At 42.9% G+C, this 21,183-nt stretch overlaps 2 pseudogenes; one reads left to right on the top strand and one right to left on the bottom strand.

Annotated features, from left to right (window-relative positions):
* The window catches only part of LOC117551909, a 430,097-nt pseudogene that overhangs the window by 138,458 nt on the left and 270,456 nt on the right, over positions 1-21,183 (top strand).
* Positions 1-21,183, bottom strand: part of LOC117551910 — a 354,701-nt pseudogene that overhangs the window by 109,674 nt on the left and 223,844 nt on the right.

The raw sequence follows: 21,183 nt of genomic DNA, 5'->3' as shown, positions 1-21,183 counted from the left end.
TCCGTTTGGTAGCGGCGAAGTTTGTTTGGCAAGGACTGAAAAGGGACGTGAGGACTTGGGCCAGGGAGTGCGTGGCTTGTCAACGCGCTAAGGTGCACCGCCACACGAAGGCCCCGTTGGAGCGTTTCCTGGTGCCTGAGAGGAGGTTTGATCACGTCAACATTGACCTGGTTGGTCCGTTGCCTTCCTCTCAGGGGTTTTCCTACCTCCTCACCATGGTGGACAGGACGACCCGTTGGCCGGAGGCGGTTCCGCTCGTTTCGACATCAGCCGCAGACGTTGCCCGGGCCTTCATTGCAACGTGGGTGTGTCGTTTTGGCACCCCGTCAGACATTTCCTCAGACAGGGGCTCTCAGTTCACGTCCGAGCTCTGGAACGCTGTGGCAGGCGGTTTGGGGGTTAAGCTGCACAGGACTACCGCTTACCACCCTCAGGCTAACGGTCTCTGCGAGCGCTTTCATCGCTCCATGAAGGCGGCCCTCAAGGCCGGCCTTACGGACGGTAACTGGGTCGACAAGCTGCCCTGGGTGATGCTGGGCCTGAGGACCGCACCTAAGGAAGATCTGCAGTGTTCTACAGCGGAGATGGTCTACGGTCAGCCGCTGAGAGTTCCGGGGGATTTCCTCCCAAATGCATCGGCTCCCTGGTCGGCGTCGGCCCAGCGGGCTTTCCTGCGTGACGCCGCTGAGGCCTTTGTTCCGATCCCTACTACTCAGCACGGTACTCAGGTGTCCCAGGTTCCCGCAGAGCTCCGCTCGGCGGAGCACGTGTTCATCCGGCACGATGCGCACAGAGGCCCCCTGCAGCCCCCTTATGATGGGCCTTTCCGGGTCTTGGAGCACGGGGACAAGCACCTGGTGGTCGACCTGGGTGGCAAGGCCGAGCACGTCTCGGTGGACCGGGTGAAGGCTGCTCACCTGGACTTGGACCAGCCTGTGGTGCTGGCTCGACCTCCGCGACGGGGTCGCCCCCCGGCCTCGTCCCCTGTCACGGATTTAAGACCTGTTGTCCCGGTCCCTCCCCTTCCGGGGGCCGCACAGGCGGGAGTCACTTTTCCGACTCCCGTGCTCAGGAGTCGTGGGGGTCGGCGTGTCGTTCCTCCCCGCCATGCTGATTTTGTTTATGTGTGAATTCTGGGGGGGCTTGTGTGGTGACACGTTATTGGACATAATTCACCTTGCTTATTGTGTTGCCACACGGACCCTTTAGTGGGGAACACCTGTAGCTTTAGCTGCCATTCCTGCTAGCTCATCATGGCAGAGCAGTGCATTTGTTAACCTCTCTGAAGTAATGGATAATAAAGATTGGAACTCCATTCTTAATACACCGCCTCCAACTCTCTTTTCACGGCACTACAATATACAGAAAATACTGTTATATGTGGCACCCCTGGGATGTGTGACCACATTGATATAATAATCATTATTGTTTGGAGTTGGAATATGCCTTTGTTTTGTACATCTGTCTATTTTCATTTCGTTGGCGGGGTTGAGCAGTGCATTTGGAAGTGTGGCGGAACGTTTGTGTTCCGGGGACTGGTTAGAGGGACGGACTTCCGGTGTTTCCTCAGAAACAATCTGGAAGGAAACCAAATAACTCGTGTCCTCATTGCTCCTGTCTCACCTGCTCATTACAGGTTGGTAAAAGCTGCAAAACTCATATGAACCCCCCCATAATGTTCGCGTATATAGTGTGACGGCCCACTAAATGTGTGGAGTGTTTGTAGCGCTGTTTACATGTTAAAAAGAGTATGAATGTGTGTGCGTATTAGCTTAGCTTTCCCCATGCGGCGCCATCTTGGGGATAACGTGGTCTGACCAAGCTGCAAACTCTGGGGAACAGCCGGTGTCAGTACCAGATATGTTCGGGCTACCAGATATGTTCGGGTGTATTTCCGTCGCATCCGTCATATTCGTCATATTTTACGGCAACTCAAGAGGGCCATCACGGTCAAATTCCGAACATTTAAACATAGCCGACACTTCATTCTTTACTTTGTCCGTTATTATATGTAGAAGATTATACTTTTTTTCCGTCATGTTGTTTCCTTAGCAACAACTTCAAACAGGCATAGCCTACACTTCATTCTTTACTTTGTCTGTTATTATATGTAGAAGATATTATTTTGTTCTCCGTCATGTTGTTTCCATAGCAACAACTTCAAACAATAACAACTAACCACTAGCCGCAAAGCTAGCATCACAGCCACTGCTCCGTTTTCGGAGACTTTGCACACGTTTTTCACAAACATTTTCACACGCGAGGAGTACTTCCAATAGCTTCGTCTTGATCTGTAGATGTGTCGTGTGTCCCCCAACTCCTCTCCAAAGTTCAGATATTTAATAAAATACTCAGGGGAGTTTCCTGAATTTTCATGCCCAAAGCCAAGCACTAAGCCCTGGGTAAATTAAGAGGCTGATCTCGGGCACTTTTGTCCACTTTCCCTGGTGGCCGAAACTCAAGCCAGACATCCATGGAATCGTCTCAGAGAGTAGATGATTAGTGGGGCCTTGTTTTTACTGAATGATGTGTTTTTTTTATGGGGAATTCAAATATGAGCTTATTTTTAGGATTTTCGGAGACTTTGCACACGTTTTCACAAACATTTTCACGCTAGGAGTATGGGAGTACATCCATTCGCTTCGCCTTGATCTGTAGATGTGATTTGATGTGTCGTGTGTCTCCCAACTCCTTTCCAAAGTTCAGATACTATATAAAAATACTAAAAGGTAAATAAAACATTAAACATAATGACAAAATAACAACCTGAAATATATGTATTCTATCTACACATTTCGTAATTATCTAATCTAGTGGCCTTATAAAAGTGTTGGCTAAAGTAACGCAGAATATATATATTTTTTAATTGTAAATAATTAGAAACATTATTTATGTGCACAAGTACATGGGACCCCACCATAGCACCCCACACATAACAAGCTGTCCCGAGTTCCTCCGGCTGCAGTTCCGCAGACGGCCGGTGTGTGGCAGCAGAGCGCTGGGAGCAGAGGGAGGTGAGTATATGACGGATATGACGGAAATACACCCGAACATATCTGGTAGCCCGAACATATCTGGTACTGACACCGGGACGCCAATACGGAAGTGCCACACACTGCAGTTCATACATGGGCCGCTAGGGACTGGCTGCAGAAAGGAGCAATTTCCAGAGACCCCCATGTTAAAATGTCCAACTTTACAGCAGAAAAAAACATGTTTCTACCCATGGATGCAATACATATTAATTATCGATATAGTTAGATTCCACCTTCATGATTATGAATCTGTGAGTGAATTGTTTTCTAACACAACCCTTTTATTTATATTAGGTCTTAACGTTTTTGCATAAATTAGGGCGTGGTCACTTTGATGGACACGTACATGCCTCACTGTCAGCTAACAGCAACTTGTCCACTCTGCTAGGCTACAACCATAGAGGCTACAACGTTAGTTAGTCATAGTACTGTACTTGACCCTTTAGCCGTGTTCGTGGTGGTTGTGCCTTTTAGGGAATATTGATACAAATACCAGACAATTAAAATGTCGTGCTGTGCGCTTGAATGTACTAACAGAACTTCCAAGAAGTCTAAAATGATAATATTGTATGTTAACCCCGTTCGCAGGTGTTTGTGTGCTTGGTAGCTTAGCTTGTTATTTATTAGCCAGCTAAGGACGTAACCCTTTATGCATACATATACATTTTAGTTTATGATTCAGCCTTGGGTAACACTTTTATAGTATATGGCTATGATGACCATAATGCTAAACGGGAGCAAATGTTAATAGGGGACCCAATTATCCCAGTGGTGGCCGCCGGAGCTAACGGAGCCGCAGGGGGCTAGCTCCAGCCGGCGTCCCGGAGCTAGCCCACTGCGGCTCCGTTAGGTCCGGGCGGTGGAGTCCGTCTTTTCTCAACGTATGAATGACAAGCATTAAGAATAACAAAATATAGCTAATTATCTTGCAGATTGGCTCATTTGATTATGAATGTAACGTTTATATAGGGGAACTACACTGTTAGCAATAACGTGGTATGCATGTATTTCATGTTAGCTTAGCTTCTTAGCCTGAGCTGGCTCTGTTTACTTCCAGTTCGGAGGCAGCAGGTCCCGCCTCGGCTCCGCCTCTTTGCCCTTATTTTGAGAAGGCGGGATTAGACTCTGACGTCACAGTCGAGCCGTTAGTGGCCGACTCCGCCTACTAAGGGCTTCACGGCAACTGCAGAATCCTATGGGTGACGTCACGGACACTACGTCCATTTATATATACAGTCTATGGGTCTGACACGGAAATGGTGCGAGTGAGATAAAGAATACACAATATACAGAAAATACTGTATACATGGAGTACATTAAACAGTCTCACTAGCTAATCTTTGCTTTCTGTGTTAACTTAGTGATAGTTATTGACACGGATAGCGTTATAACCGTGGTTCACACAACCATTAATGTCACTTTCTATGTGAATAAAGTCATTTTAATGAAATAAAAGTGAACAAACTGTGAGCTGTAAGTTAGAATGTAAGTTGCTACACAGATTATGATGAATTATATCTAAATATTTGTATTATATTAATAATAATTTACACAGAAAACCAACTTTGTATCGTAATGGTTAAAGTAATTTGCATGTAATGTTAATAACTATCTGACCTTTCTATCATTGTCTCCTCTGCTTAGCATCACATTGACTAAATGGATCAATTTGGAACATGTTTACGTCACAGCAGCATAGATAAGACAAGGCACTGCACATGGTGTGATAAAACACTACATATAAGCATCTAGAAATAGAACATATCATTGAATAAACTCTTTGGATTCCTCCTCTTCACTGCTGACAGTTTATGATGAATTATATCTAAATATTTGTATTATAATAATAATGAAGCAGCTCTGTGGTCTTCATCAGGACAGCTGATGAGCAGCATGGAGGAGAAGAAAGAGACCCCTGGAGCTCAGGTCAGTGTGCACTTCATCACAATATATTCCTAATTCCAGCGTTTCCGCCAGGCGGGCGTCTTGCCTTCATTTGACGCCCTTATTCAGCTCGGAACGCCCTATACAGACATAAATAAAGCAGCGACTGTATTCGCCATGACACGGACAGTCTGTGGTTTGTACTTGTTTAACTTCTGTCTAGTTTCTGAACAGATATGAGGAGCTGTGAGCTCTGAGGGCTAACAGCTAACGGCTGATGTTGGTTTTGTGGTTCACATTGTCACTACCCGATCTGCAGCCCTGCCCTATCTGCAGTGCGCATGTGCGAGAAGGGCCGCCATATTTGACAACTCCATACGGCAACTCTATTTCTTTTTTATTTTCTTTCTTTGAAATAAAATGAAGGACATTCACAGTTAATGTAATTAGATATAAATTATGAATGCCATACATATTGCATACATTCACAGTCAATATTTCTTCAGTATGTATGATAGCTGTCTAACAGAAGTTACATCCATTTCTCACTTATTCTGACAATGTACTTAACCCAATAAAATGACCCAATAAAAGGAGTTGCTCAATAATAGTGAAGTCACGTTGTGATAACAATAACTCATCTCTCTCGTTCAGATTAATATTGTCGGGTTTTTTGAGTGTTCTTTTTCTGCTTTGCCAAACGCCACTGTGTCAAATGTCCTATTAGAGTTGCCATATGGAGTTGTCAAATATGGCGGACCATCTCGCACATGCGCACTGCAGATAGGGCAGGGCTGCAGATCGGGTAGTGACACACATTGAAGATGACGTCACGGCTCCGCCTACACTGCGTTACTATAGTTACTGCCCCAGTTCCTAAACTGTATTGGAAACGCAGCATAAAGTGAGCCTGGCCTACCAAGGCCTAACTATACCGTACTAAGCCGTGCGAGGCCCTGCAGTGGAAATGCGTTCCAAACAGTTATTTAAATGCAAGAAATTACTCAACTGTTGAAAAACTACATTTCAATTATTTTACCTAGAAAAGGGAGGTTTGATATGGGCCTGTAATTGTTCATTACTGAAGCATCTAGATTATTATATTTTTATTAGCAGTTTAATGACTGCAGTTTTCAGAGCCTGTGGAAAAACACCTGAGCGAAGAGAATTAAATTATTATTAATTCAAATGATCTACTAGCTCATTTACTGAGATGTTAGCAGGGGCAAGTGTGGAAGAAACATTCTGAGTAAACATTTCCCTAGTGTTTTCAGTTAAATATCGCTTTGTGGTTACCTCTTTTTGAACATTTGTGTGAACAGAAATAGAGCTCTCAAAGGAATGATCAGAGAGCGCAACATCAGTCACCACAACCTCAGAGATATTCAGACCCTTTGAGATCATTAAGTCCAGAGTGTGCCCCTTATTGTGCGTGGGCTCCGTCACATGCTGAGTCAGTCCATTGAATTGATCTATTTAAAACAATGGACAGTGTACATTAATCAACATATTAAAAACATGTAAAAGTACTCGAATTAGCCAAAAGGCTAGTTTTCATCGATAGTCCCTTTGCCAGATGGTGATTGACATCCTAAAAGCAATAATAAAAATACCACGACATTGTTATACCATTGTACATATTTACAATAGATGACATCACTGAATACAGATAAGAGCAAGTCATGATAATAAATAAAACATTTACAATACGCACTCATCCACACACCTACACCCACACATCAGTGCTGACACTGTTGATTATTAATGAGCCACTTTTTAACACTGTGCTTGAATGTGTAGTAGGATGAGGACTCTCTCATTGGTTGTGGTATTGAATTCCATTGATGGGATGCGTGGAATGAAAGACAGCCTGGCTGAATGCGCTCTTCCTAAATGGGATGGTGCAGTCTCCCCTAGCCGCACCTCTAGTAACCCTGGTTGAGGTGGACTTTAGGCTGATGCAGCCAGCCAGAGGAGGAGGAGCCAACCCACGAGTGATCTTATAAACTAAGCAGATGTTTTTGTAAACTATGAGATTTTCCCAGCTGAACAGATTATACTTTTTAACAATGTGACAATGATGATACCGGAATGGCTTTTTGTCTCGTGTTCTGAGTGCTTGTTTATACAGTGATTCCAGTGGCCTTAGAGCTGTAGAGTGAGCATTAGACCAGCTGATCAGACAGTAGTAGATGTGGGAGAGGACCATTGAGTGAAGGTATAGCTTAGCTGCTGCAGATGATAGTAAGTTTCTAATGTATCTGTAATTTGACGGATTGAACTTTACTTTATTGTAGACCTTTTTGATATGGGTTTTGAAATTGAGGTTTGTGTCAATATGTACTCCCAAGTACTTGTACTCCGAGACAACCTGAAGTCTCCTTCCAGAAAGGAAAAACTCTTGTTCTGTTATAATGCTGTGGCCCTTGGAGAAGAACATACACACTGTCTTTGAGACATTTGGTTGCAAACAATTATTGTTAAGCCAGGATGTAATATTCTCCAACACATCAGTGACCTTGGTAGCAGCCTCTTCTGCGGTTTTGCCATGAGTAAAAACAACTGTATCATCAGCATACATTAATACATCACATTCTCCACACACAGAAGGCAGATCATTTATGTACATACTAAACAGGATTGGGCCCAATACAGAGCCCTGCGGTACTCCAGTTGACAAACACTAGACGTATGGGTCTCAATTTGAACACATTGGGAGCGGGATGAAAGATACGAATTAAAGAGGTTGGTGAATTCTATAGAAACATTTAAGTTGAGTATTTTTTGCAATAAGATGTTGTGATTAACAGTGTCAAAAGCTTTCCGTAAGTCAAGGAACACGGCCCCCACAACCTCACCCCTGTCCATTGATGCCTTAACTTTCTCCACGAAGAAGCATGTCGCTGTTTCTGTTGAGTGATTTGCCCTGAATCCAAATTGCATTGGATGCAGTGGAAAGGAGCTGTTGTTGAGATGATTGATTATTTGTTTGGCAATCAATTTCTCAAATACCTTGGATACAATGGGTAAGATACTGATGGGCCTATAGTTGGATGTCATAAGAGGGTCCCCACCATAGTTATCAAGAACACAAAACAGTTCTTTAGCCCCTCTGTCCTGGGGGTTGTCAACATGGATGTTAAAATCACCAACAATGACTAGACGGTCAAAGTCAAAACACACTATAGACAGCAGTTCAGTAAAGTCATCAAAAGAAGCTAAAAGAAGCTAAGAGCACAGCTGCACTCCCGCAGCCCTGGGGGCCCCTACATTGGTTGTGATGGCAGATGACAGGGTTTGGTCAAGTTGCTCTCTACTGGTGAGGAAAGCGGCATACCAGTAAATCAGGTATGGATTTACTTCCATTTTGGCAATTTTTGACACCAAGATGTCTGCTTGTATTGTGTTGCTGCTGAGAAGTCTAGGAAGAGGACTCTTGCATAGGTGTGACGTTTATCTAAATGTTTAGTGATGATGTGAACCAGAGCAGCAGCAGTACCACCCCCTTGCTTATAGGCAAATTGGTATGGATCAAGTATGTCCGTCCCAATAGGTTTAGCTGAAGAGGTCATTCCTGTCACGGTTCTCATGGTGTCCCACACTTTTTGGGGTCTTTGGCTTTAAAAGCATTTCCCAAAAGCTCTCTGTGTGTTTTGATTCCCTCAATTTGACTTTCAGTTATTTCTCTGTCTGTTCAAGTGCTCCATAGTCTTTGTTTTATGTCCTTAGTCACATATGATTTATTACTTTCTTTTCTGGTTGACTTCCCTTGAGTTTGGTCTTATACACTGGTATCATATTCACAACATTATGATCAGAGTATTGGTGGTCTGTATTTAGACACATAGGCTCCTTTATCATTAACAAAGCATTTGTCCAGGATATTGTCTTTCCTGCTGTGATCCCTACAATACTGCTGGAACCCAGGTAACACAGTCTCCAGGCGACATTGCTTCATGTCCCCGAGCACTATTGCTGGTGCATCGGGGTGGCTGAGTTGCAGCTCGTGAACACAGTGTCCTCTGCCGCTTGGAGGCACGTAAACAACAAACAGTAAAATACACCCGAATTTTCTAGGCAGATAAAAGGGTCTTAACGTCATTCCGAGAATTTCTACGTCGGGATTGCAGGTTTTACATTCTACTGAGTATGATCGGCACCACAGATCATTAATATACACACAAATACCGCCTCCTCTGGTTTTCCCCGGAGTTCGCATCCCTGTCTGCTCGAACAAGGGTGAGTCTGGGTACTTCAGAGAGAGATTCAGGCATCGTAGATTGGAGCCAACTTTCCGTGAAACGTAATAAAGAGGCCTCGAGAAATGTATGACAGTACCTTGTGTATGTCCTTAGTGTGTCCACGTTGTTGCTCAATGAGCACAGGTTTGTGAGAATGATGGATGGAAGTGGTGGCCGGCTGAATCTCCGCCGTATTCTGAACGCCTCCCCTCCTTCCTCTTCTCTTTTTCCTGGTGTTTCTAAGCGGCTCCCGAGGGATTTCATCCAATAACGAAGAGCACAGATGACTTGGTGTATTCGTAGGAGGCCGATCGCATTGTAGCTCTCGCATAGTCTCGCGGCTGTAGCAGCGTAGAGGCCGGGGCTCCTCGCCATACCTGTTCGTGCTGTCACTCAGGTGTGTCTTGGAAAGTTGAATGGCCAGACATGGTCTGCAGAAGGCAAATGTAATCCACAGCAGTGCTTCTCAAACTTTTTTCAGCCAAGTACCCCCTGACTGACCCCGAACATGTTTGATAGAAAAAGCCTATATAAATAATTACAATATAGTGATGTTCCATCAGTGTGTGATTTATGAACTCCTTCATCCATGAATTACAACAAACAAAGAACATAACGACATTTTTTAAAAACAGATGCCTGGTGCCTGATGTGCTACAATCCAAAACCCCATGCATAAACAAGAAAACAACATTAAATAAGCAGTCACAATGCATGAAAGGGTTAAAAACAAAACATTGTAACACAAATGTGCAATTACAAAAAAAACTACGTAATAACACTGCAATGACACTATTAATGAGTTGTAGGTGCATTAAACTGCATTTTAAAATAGAACACACAATTTAGTGTCAAAACATTGACAAAAAAAACAAACAATTGTAATAATAAATAAATTATAAATTGCAATAACACTAACAAGTAATATTAAGAGCACTCAATTTAGTGTGAAACGTGTGCTTGTCCTTCACCCCCTACTCCCCCCCCCCCCCCCCCCCTACCCGACTTGTAAAGCGACCTTGGGTTTCCTGAAAGGCACTATAAAAATATTATATATTATTATTATTATTATCTTGGTCTTGGCAGAGAGGACACAGCAGTGATCAGACTCTTTTCCAGGCCCAGTCTGTTTCTCTGCTTTGTTTTGATCAGGTGTCATTGCAGAGATGGAGGCTTCAAACAAATATATGGATCCAAAGGGCAGTAGCTGCTCCAAAGCTGTTTTTCCCAGCTCAGGATGCTCCTTTTTCACACACACCCAAAACTGCGTGAGAGTGGAGTTCTCAAATGTCATCTTTATGCCGCGGTCAGACACATCCAAGAGTTTTTCCTGGTGACAGAGAGGAAGCTTTTCTCTGTTTGCTTCTGACAGTAGAAATGGGTTTCTTACCCAATCAAGCTGTGCAGGTTTCTCCTCCATGTCAGGAAAGTACGACTTGAAACTAACTATCAGGTTGGCCAAGTGTTCCTCTATAATGGACTTGACTGGAGCGCTTTGCACATCCTCACTGGAGAAGAAAGCATCTACCTGAGGAAAGCAGGTGAGATCCCCCTGTGCACATGCCCGTTTCCACAACTCTGCTTTCTTTACGAAACCATCCACCTTGTCATACAGGTTCAGAATGTTGGTGTTCTTGCCCTGCATGCACAGATTCAGCTCATTCAATTTGCTGAATATGTCTGCCAGATAGCAAAGCTTTGCAAGCCAATCTGTGTCCTCAAACAGTGTGGCATAGGGAGATCCTTGCTCTGACAGAAAGGCGTGCACCTCCGAACGTAGCTCCAACAGCCTGCTCGGTATCCTCCCTCGAGAGAGCCAGCGCACTTCTGTGTGTAGCAGTAGTTGGGTGTGTTCATCGATGTCCTCGCAAAGGCGGTGAAACAGACGCGCATTGAGTGGCCTTGACTTTATGAAGTTAATCACTTTGATGCTGTTGTTCAAAACGTCATGCAACACAGGACTCAGCTTTTTGGCCGCCAGTGCTTCCCTGTGTATGACACAGTGATTCCACTGCACTTCTGGATTTGTATCCCTAATACGCCATGAGCCCTTTAAATCGGCCCGTCATTGAGGCAGCTCCGTCAGTACAGACACTCATGCAGTTTCTCCAGTCCAGCTCGTTTTCAATAAAGAAATCATTCACAACATTAAAAATGTCCTCCCCCGTTGTTTTCCCCTCTAAGGTCTTGCAGAAAAGCACATTTTCATAAATGTCGTCAGTATCCACGTATCTCACGAAATTCCTGATATTGACGGCATTTTGACTCCATTTTAGCTTTCTTTATTTCTCCGTTGTCCACGTTCCCTGCTGTAGTATTGCTACGTTTTAACCACGATTCCATTGAAATGTCTATTTGTTATAATATACTATTGCAATATATATATATATATGCTTTCCGCTCGGCGTGGTTCCGGGCTAGAGCCTGATTTAGCTCTGGTTCTTCCTGTTTCCACCGCAGCGGAACCGGCTCTAAGTACCGAAAACCGGTTAGCTGGCCCCATTCGGCTGCCCGGCAAGTACCAATACTTCACACTTACGTCGGAGGGGGGCGAGATTAACCTGAGCAATAACAGTCAATGGCGAGTACGCCAAATACAAGTTGTAATTTTAATTAATTAACCTTTTTTATTGTTTTCTCTCACGTACCCCCTGCAGTACCTGCACGTACCCCCAGGGGTCCGCATACCCCCATTTGAGAATCACTGATCCACAGGATCAAAAGCATGGTCTCTCAAAATGACGTTTCATACAGACACGACAAAGTTGAGACAATAATTAGACCAAAAAAACAAAACACAAGAGGAACGGAGCATACTGAGACTCGCAGTGACAGGATGCCGTCTCCCTCTGTCTCCTGTATACCAGAGGTGGGAGTAAGTCATACATGTGCAAGTCTCAAGTTACTGGGGTGAGAGTCAAGCAAGTCAAGTCCTATGAAATCCTGATGAATAACCTCAGTTTAAATCAGTTAAAAGACAGTGGTTATGAAACTAGAGTTTTATTTTCAACATTAACAACAATGGAGAGTGGGGCTCTGAAATCATAAAACAGGTAATAAGGGGAATAATTGAGCAGTTCAGTGTGTGTGTGTCTAGAGGTGTGTGTGGTTAAAACGTAGCCGCCTGCGGTCGCTCGTTAGCTGTTCTAATGAAGGTAAACACAGTGAAGGCACAGCTCTTTGCAGCTGGTGCTGCTCTTCTCAGATTCTGCGGAGTTACACGTTACTGCCTCCTGGTGCTGCAGAGATTTCATGAAGTGAAGGAGGTTTTTCTTCTATGAAGCAGCTGGGGGCAGCAGATACTGTGAGAGTCACAGACATGAATACATAGGTCAAGGCAGACTGGTTCACAGACTCTCCTGTTTTGCCGATCCGGTGCTTGAACAAATAACTCTACACCCCTGGCCGAAATGTCCCTAAAATGAAGTCCGAGTTTGAAATATATCTCAAATAATGTATGTATTTCCCCACATAAACATAACAGTCTGCAATTAAACGGCTGTCTCCTGTGCGCTCCACTTCCTACTTTCTCCTGCGAACGAGATACTTTCTCTTTTTTGTCTTTCATTGCCCTCTAGGGGCTTCGTACAATACAAATGCAAATATTTTATTTTAAAAAGTAAAGTCCTTTCGAGTCATCTGTCTCAAGCCTAAGTCAAGTCTCAAGTCATGAATACCAAGTCAAAGTCAAGTCGAGTCTTTTATCAATGTTAGTCAAGCAAGTCTCAAGTCAAAAAATATGCGATTCAAGTCATGTGCCTCGAGTCAAGTCATGTGACTCGAGTCCCCCACCTCTGGTATATACTTTGGTTAGAATATTGCTGTATTACTGTATCAAATATAATAAACACAAACAGTTGTTAAGTAGTATTTTGTTAACTCAAGGTTTATATTAAGTGAGTTTTTATTGTGTTAACTTGTGTATTTATGCTTTTTAGATTGACTTTCTCTCTTTCTCTGTCCGTCTGTTCTAGAAACCGAAAGGAAGAGAGAGACGTCACAGATGTCAGCAATGTGAGAAATCCTTTACAACATCTGGAAATTTAAAGCGCCACCTGCATATTCACATGGGAGAAAAACCGTACAGCTGTGAAGAGTGTGGGACAACTTTCACTAGATCAGGTGATCTCAAAACACATCAACGTATTCATACTGGAGAAAAACCTTACAGCTGTGAAGAGTGTGGGACAACTTTCACTAGATCAGGTCATCTCAAAACACATCAACATATTCACACTGGAGAAAAACCTTACAGCTGTGAAGAGTGTGGGACAACTTTCACTACATGAAGTGCTCTCAAATCACATCACCGTATTCATACTGGAGAAAAACCGTACAGCTGTGAAGAGTGTGGGAAGACTTTCACTACATCAAGTGCTCTAGAATCACATCACCGTATTCACACTGGAGAAAAACCGTACTGGTGTGAAGTGTGGGAAAACTTTCACTACATCAGGTGGTCTCAAATCACATCTTCGTATTCACTCAGGAGAAAAACCATAGTGGGTTTAAGAGTGTAGGAGCCGCATTTAAGCATATTTTGTTTTTCACAGTTTACAATAAACAATTCCCATCTATTGGCCTTGTGTTGGGTAATCCTTTTTTCCATTACAGATCCCATCCCAACAGCGCCATCTGTTGACGTAACGTCAGAATTGACAGGCATAATGTTCACTGTTCCTTTAAAGTGCATATTTTTGCGGCAAAATGAAATGGCAGTTTCATGAAGACTGACGGGTCCTTTGCCTTGTTTAAAATCTCTGCTCGGGCTCAGCCTCTGGGAAATAATTAGCTTATGTACATGTCATGTGCTAGAGTATTATTAAACTATTAAATTATTAAACCCACTGAGATAACTTAGGCTACGGTTTACAATCTAATCACTCAGAGTCCTTTACCTCCCTGAGCTGACGTTATCTCTCTCTCAGTCCCACAGGAGAGGACTCTCCCTCTCCTTATTGTTGAAACAGCTAATCTCCGTTAGCTCCGAGCTAGCACCAGATGCTAACAACAACCCTGTAACTCTCTCAGTCTCTCTTTCTCTCTCTCTCTCTCTCGAATCGACCAGTGGCCTTTATTTGTCATGAACAATCAACGAATCTACGAAACAATGACACCAGCCAGGCTCACCTTCATCTTTTGGGAACAGAAACATCGCCACTTCGGCAGACTTGACATTAATATGGCCAGCGGCAATGCATCGCTTCCCGTGTGTTTTTCCTCCCTTTTTCTTCACTGTCGCCTCCATTGTCAGGTTCTCGATTGGCAATCACTTCCAGTCGACTCCGACACACTTTCCAGTAAAATACTCGCTCAAAAACTTTGATAAATTCGACTTTGAAACAGAGAAACAATAAACTGTGATGAATGTAAACATCTCGTGACGTCACGCAGTAGATCGCAAGCCACGCCCACGAAGGCGGAAGTCAACTGCGGATTTCCCTGCGGCAAATTCAAAACTCGTCAAATTCGTTGCTATTCCAACATCTTTTGATATGGTTCCAATGGACAATTTTGGTCATTAATATACGTATTAGCATAACAGATAATGCACAGGGGCACACTTCACTGGGTCTTTAAAGTGGACCTATCATGCTATATTTGAATAATATAGTGTAGGACCATACCTATATAAGGCATATTTATACTTTTTATTTTTCAAAATATCAAACAGATCATGCAATTTAGCCGTTCCTCATTTCGCTCAATTTAACACTGTCTTTGCATGGGCTGATTCTGTGAGAACAGCACCATCTACAGGCCTGGCATATGTACTACAGCGTCTCCAGCGCTTTCGAACGGCAATGTCCGTGGCTGTCTCCTCCTGATTGGTGGAATTGGCTCAATAGCCGTAGCACCATTTCTGTGACGTCATAGAAGTGTTCAAATCTGGATCAGTCTTTATCAGATCTGTTGCAGCCCCTTTTTAAGAGATTTGGGTAGGGAGGAAAAGAGAGAGTTGTGTTTTCTGACCCTTGGTGAGTTCCCTGGAGCACCGGGGACACATATTCATGTATAAAAGACGTACAAAATTGCATTTTGCTTGATAGGTCACCTTTAAGTTTCGTTTTCTGACTGTCAGTCTGCCGACAGCTGTTTCAACCAGCTGACATTATTGCAGCATTCAATCCAAGCCATTGTCCGATGCATTTTATGAATCCAATATACGATCCAGTTTTAATGCTGCTCATACCCGGCCGCTTTCCCAGCCTTGGCTCTCGGCCTCTCCTTTCGCCGTCTTGATGAGCGCAGGTGATGACAATCTCCAGCTGATTGTGGCGTGTTGTCCAGCTGATCCGGGATGATGGTGTTGGTTGTGAAGTAATCCAATTTTTTGTCCGGTGAAAACGATCCTGAATACAATGCGTTATGTTTCTTATTGTCCAGTTTCACTCATAGAGTATGATTCTACTTAATGTAATGGCAGTTTAAATGTTCCAGTGTCCTATATCTTTTTGCCCTTACTTCACAGGAGGGTTTAGAGTGATCCTGACGCAGAAACAAACATATGAAGTTCCGGTCTTTTGCTGCAGTTTTAGAATGATGTTTTATTGCTTTACATACCAAGGTTTAAGTACACGGTGTCAATAGTTGTAGTATGAGCATCTGCTGGGGCTGGGCTGGCCGTCTGGTAGAATCGGTATGCTATTCCTCCTGTGTCCTCTTCCTGTCACCTATGACCCCTTTTATACACCCGCCACCAAGTGTTCAAAAATAATATTGCACTATACATATAAATAAGGTAAACTGAGACACCAACAACACCCATAAAATGGCTCCTACAAAGAGTGTGGGAAAACCTTTTCTTAAAGTATTCACCTTAAAGTCCATGAGCGAGTTTCACTGTTCATTAATCTGCTTCATGTATCTAGAACATATTTACGATGTTTTCAGTTTGATTCTATTCTCTTGTTGAAATGATCAGACTACCAAAAATAAAATGGCCTTAGAAACAGACTCGTAACCCTGCATATTTGTTGTGTTTTGCGGCATATTATAAACATGTCATTCCCTTATCTTCAAATACCCCAGGTTGTGTAGTGATGTATTTGAGGTGTACTGTCCACATCGCAGACCTGAAGTCGTGCAGTCATCTCTCAAAGATGGTGTGGCATATAGGGAGGTGCAATCTTCTGATGATATAGACTGTATTATAGTGGACATCTGCAACCCTAGAAAACAAGATAACATTAGGATAATCAATTTATACAACCCATGTCCAAATCTAACCACTGATATATTTAAAGAAATAGCAGAAAATAAACATAGGAAGGAAGTTTGGTGTGGTGATTTCAATGCACACAACAGTCTATGGGGCAGCAACCATACAGACAGTAACGGAAACATAGTGGAAGAAATGCTGGAGGAAAGAACACTAGTATGCCTTAATGATGGACATGGCACAAGAGTAGATGTTCACAGGGGGAAAGTCTCATGCCTGCATCTGACATTAGTGTCAAACTGTTTGGTTCATACATGCGAATGGTTTGTTTTGAATAACTCCACTGTAGGAAGTGACCATTATCCAGTGCTTCCTAAAATGAATAATAATGTATATATGCAGGAAGGAGGTGTAATAACCAGGAGGTGCTTTGCTAAAGCTGATTGGGGGAAATGTAGGATATGGTGTGAGGAGTCGGTACACCTGCTAACATCAGAGGGAAGCATAGAGGTCATTACAAGCCACATAACGCAACATATACTAAATGCAGCAGAGAACAGTATACCCAAAACAACAACCAAGGGTAGGAAGAAAGTGGTGCCATGGTGGAATGAGGAATGCAGCAGGGCTACTAAAGTGCGAAACGATGCATTTAGAGAATTAAAGAAACATGACACAAAATAATGTTATAGAGTATCAAAGGAAAAGGGCAGCTGCTCGAAGGAAAGTAAGGCAAGGCAAGTTTATTTATATAGCACCTTTCAACACAAGGCAATTCAAGGTGCTTTACAAAAATGAAAGACATTCAGACAAAGGCATTTAAAAACAGTAAAAGAAACATTAAAAGAAAAAAATACATGAATAAAAAGTTACAGTGCAGTTTAAGATATGAATAGTTCACACAGAAGTTCCACTTTACTGATGAACACAACGGCTCAGTTTCAATTAAAAGCAGCGACAAAAAGACAAGTCTTCTTGCTGGATTTAAAAGTAGTCAGAGTTGCAGCGGACCTGCAGGTTTCTGGGAGTTTGTTCCAGATATTTGGAGCATAATAACTGAACGCTGCTTCTCCATGCTTAGTTCTGACTCTGGGGACAGAAAGCTGACCAGTCCCTGAAGACCTGAGAGATCTGGATGGTTCATCATTTAGCAGGAGGTCAGAAATGTATTTTGGGCCTAAACCATTCAGTGCTTTATAAACCAGCAGCAGTATTTTGAAATATATTCTTTGACACACAGGAAGCCAGTGTAAAGACTTCAGAACAGGAGTGATCCACTTTCTTAGTGTTAGTGAGGACTCGAGCAGCGGCGTTCTGAATCAGCTGCAGCTTCCTCATAGATGTTTTAGTGAGACCTGTGAAGACACCATTGCAGTAGTCGAGTCTACTGAAGATAAAAGCATGGACACGTTTTTCCAAATCCTGCTGTGACATTAGTCTTTTAATCCTAGATATATTCTTTAGGTGATAGTAGGCTGATTTAGTAACTGTTTTAATGTGACTGTTGAAACTCAGGTCAGAGTCCATGACTACACCTAGATTTCTGGCTTTATCTGTTGTTTTGAACATTGTAGACTGAAGCTCAGCGCTAACTTTTATACGTTCTGCCTTGGCTCCAAAAACCATTACCTCAGTTTTGTCTTTGTTTAATTGGAGAAAGTTCTGACACATCCAGTCATTCATTTGTTCAATGCACTTACTCAGTGTTTGAATTGGAGCATAGTCTCCTGGTGAAATGGTTATGTACATTTGTGTGTCATCTGCATAGCTATGGTAACTTATTTTGTTGTTTTTCATTATCTGAGCCAGTGGTAGCATGTAGATGTTAAAGAGAAGACGGCCCCAAGATGGAGCCTTGAGGAACCCCACATGTCATATTTGTCAACTCAGATTTGTATTTACCTATAGAAACAAAGTTGTTTCTGTCCTTTAAGTAGGATTCAAACCAATTTAGAACTGTTTCCGAAAGTCCCACCCAGTTTTCTAGTTGGTCTAGTAATATGTTGTGGTCAGTAAAATACACACAAAAGAGAACATGGACATACATACACGCACCTACTTACATACATGTATTCAAAGACGGAACAAATAAAAATTAAAAATAAATATATAAAATAATATTTAAAAAAAGATTAACAGATAAAAAGAGACACAAGAAAAAAACAGAAAAAGAAAATTACACATACATTCGTAGTTCCCCCCCTTTCTTCTTAATATAGTGTCTTAATTTCAGCTATGTAGGCTCTCATAGAGCCCCAGACAGATTCAAATAGTTTTGAGGAGCCCCTTAGGTTATATTTAATCTTCTCCAGGTTCAGGTACAACATTAAATCTTTAAGCCATAGAGATGCTTTAGGTGGTATAGGAGATTTCCATTCTAGGAGTATTCTTCTACGTGCTAAGATAGATGCAAAGGCTATACTGTCTTTAGTTTTCCCCCTTATCATTCGGTGGCCAGGTAGTACTCTAAAAAATGGCAGTTTCTGCACATGTTGTCAATACCACGTCCAAGGCCTCAGCGAGGCGTTTGAAAATGCTTGTCCAGTATCCTTGTAGGCGAGGACAAGACCAAAACATATGAGTCATGTTTGCTGGTGATATGTGGCATCTGTTACAGGTATCCGTAACATTTGGGTATATTTTGGAGAGTTTAAAGTTGGTGTAATAGATACGGTGGACAACTTTTAGTTGTATAAGATTAAGCCTGGCACAGGACGTACTATTGTTCACTCTCGCTAATGCGCCATCCCATACCTCATCATCTATAGCTTGGACTAGTTCCTCTTCCCAATCTTGTTTGATTTTACCAAGCGATGTTTCTGTGAGACGAAATTGTAAATTCTTGAAATCAAACCTTTTTCGGTTGTTAGAGTGTCCAGAATTGAGTCAATTATTGAATCCGGAGGGATATTGGGGAAGGAAGGGTTGTTTAGTTTAACCCAGTTTCGGACCTGGAAGTAGCGAAATAGATGAGTGCCTGGAAGGCAACATTTGTCAGAGAGTTGGCTAAAGCTACCGAAAACATTGTTAATGTAAAGGTCCCTTACTCTGAGACCTAATCTCTGCCACATAGAGAAGGCCCCATCAGTGTAAGGGGGGAGAAAGAGATGGTTGTTGTGAATGGGACTATGTATAGAGGATCCACAGAGTCCATGAGCCTTTCTGAATTGGGACCAAATTCTTAGGGTGGAAACAACAATCGGGTTATTCGAATGTTGAGTTGGCCGGCTGGGTAATGTAGATATGAGCAAAGCCAAGAGTGAGGTATTAGGACAGGATTCGGCTTCAAGCTCACACCAACTCCATGTTGGTTCCTTAGTCCATAGAATTACTTTGTGGATATTGGCTGCCCAATAGTAGTGTCTTATGTTTGGAAGCGCTAATCCTCCTGTAGATCTATGCCTTTGTAAAAGCTCTTTCCTAATTCTAGGAGTCTTCCCTTGCCATAAAAAAGAGGAGATGAGTGTGTCTATTTTACGAAAAAGTGATTTTGGTAGGAAGACTGGCAGACATTGAAAGAGGTACAGAAAGCGAGGGAGAACGTTCATTTTGATACAGTTTACCCTCCCAGCGATAGTTAAATGTAAATTATTCCACCTTTCCAAATCATATTTGAGCTTGTTCAATTAGTGGTGGGACGTTATCTTTGTAAAGGTCTGAGAGTTTTCCACTTATATTCACACCTAAATACTTAAATTACTCATAGACATCTTGAAGGTGATGAGTCTATCGGGGATCTGAAGGGCCAGGTCATTTACTCACTCTTGGAAAAGTTTAGCTTGTACCCCAAGAAGGTTCCGATTCGGGTTAACAGATCTATTATCTGAGGAATGGTAGATATAGGGTTAGAAATGAACAATAGTAAATCGTCAGCGTATAACGAGAGTATGTGTTCAGAGCCATATCTGGTGATTTCTTGTGTAAAGCTGGCCGATTTAAGCGCAATTGATAGTGTCGGAGTTTGGAGGTTTTTACAACCCAACTCGGCTCCGCGTGTCGTTTTGGCGAGTCCTGCTTAAAATCATAACAGGAAGGAAATCAGAGAACACCAGGATACCAGTTTAAACAATAATCTGTTTTACATTACATTACATTACATTACATTGCATTTAGCTGACGCTTTTATCCAAAGCGACTTACAATAAGTGCGTTCAACCAACAAAATACAACTTGAAGAAAACAGAATCATATAAGTACATCAGGCTTCATAGAGCAAAAACATTTCAAGTGCTACTCAACTGGCTTTAGATAAGCCAGTCCTTTATTATTATAAAAGTGCTTCGTTAATAGTTCTATCGCTCGAAGTGGAGTCGAAAGAGATGAGTTTTCAGTTTGCGCCGGAAGATGTGCAAGCTATCTGCTGTCCTGATGTCAATGGGGAGCTCATTCCACCATCCTGGAGCCAGGATAGCAAACCCACGTGTTTTCGCCGATGGGAACTTGGGTCCCCCTCGCAGCGAGGGCGCAGCGAGTCGTTTGGCTGATGCAGAGCGTAGTGCACGCGCTGGGGTGTACGGTTTAACCATGTCCTGGATGTACGAAGGGCCAGATCCATTCAGCAGCACTGGTAAGCAAGTACCAGTGTCTTGAAGTGGATTCTAGCAGTTACCGGAAGCCAGTGAAGGGAGCGGAGGAGCGGAGTAGTGTGGGAAAATTTAGGAAGGTTGAAGACCAGACGAGCCGCTGCATTCTGGATGAGCTGCAGATGTCGGATGGCACATGCAGGTAGACCAGCCAGGAGGGAGTTGCAGTAGTCTAGGCGTGAGATGACGAGAGCCTGGACCAGAACCTGAGTCGCTTTCTGTGTCAGCTGGGGACGTATCTTCCAGATGTTTTAATTATAAAAGGTAATAATGCAATG

This window comes from Gymnodraco acuticeps, unplaced genomic scaffold, assembly GCF_902827175.1.
Source record: "Gymnodraco acuticeps unplaced genomic scaffold, fGymAcu1.1, whole genome shotgun sequence".
NCBI lineage: Eukaryota > Metazoa > Chordata > Actinopteri > Perciformes > Bathydraconidae > Gymnodraco > Gymnodraco acuticeps.
Note: the sequence above shows the minus strand (reverse complement) of the source record. Positions and strands in the feature narration are given on the sequence as shown.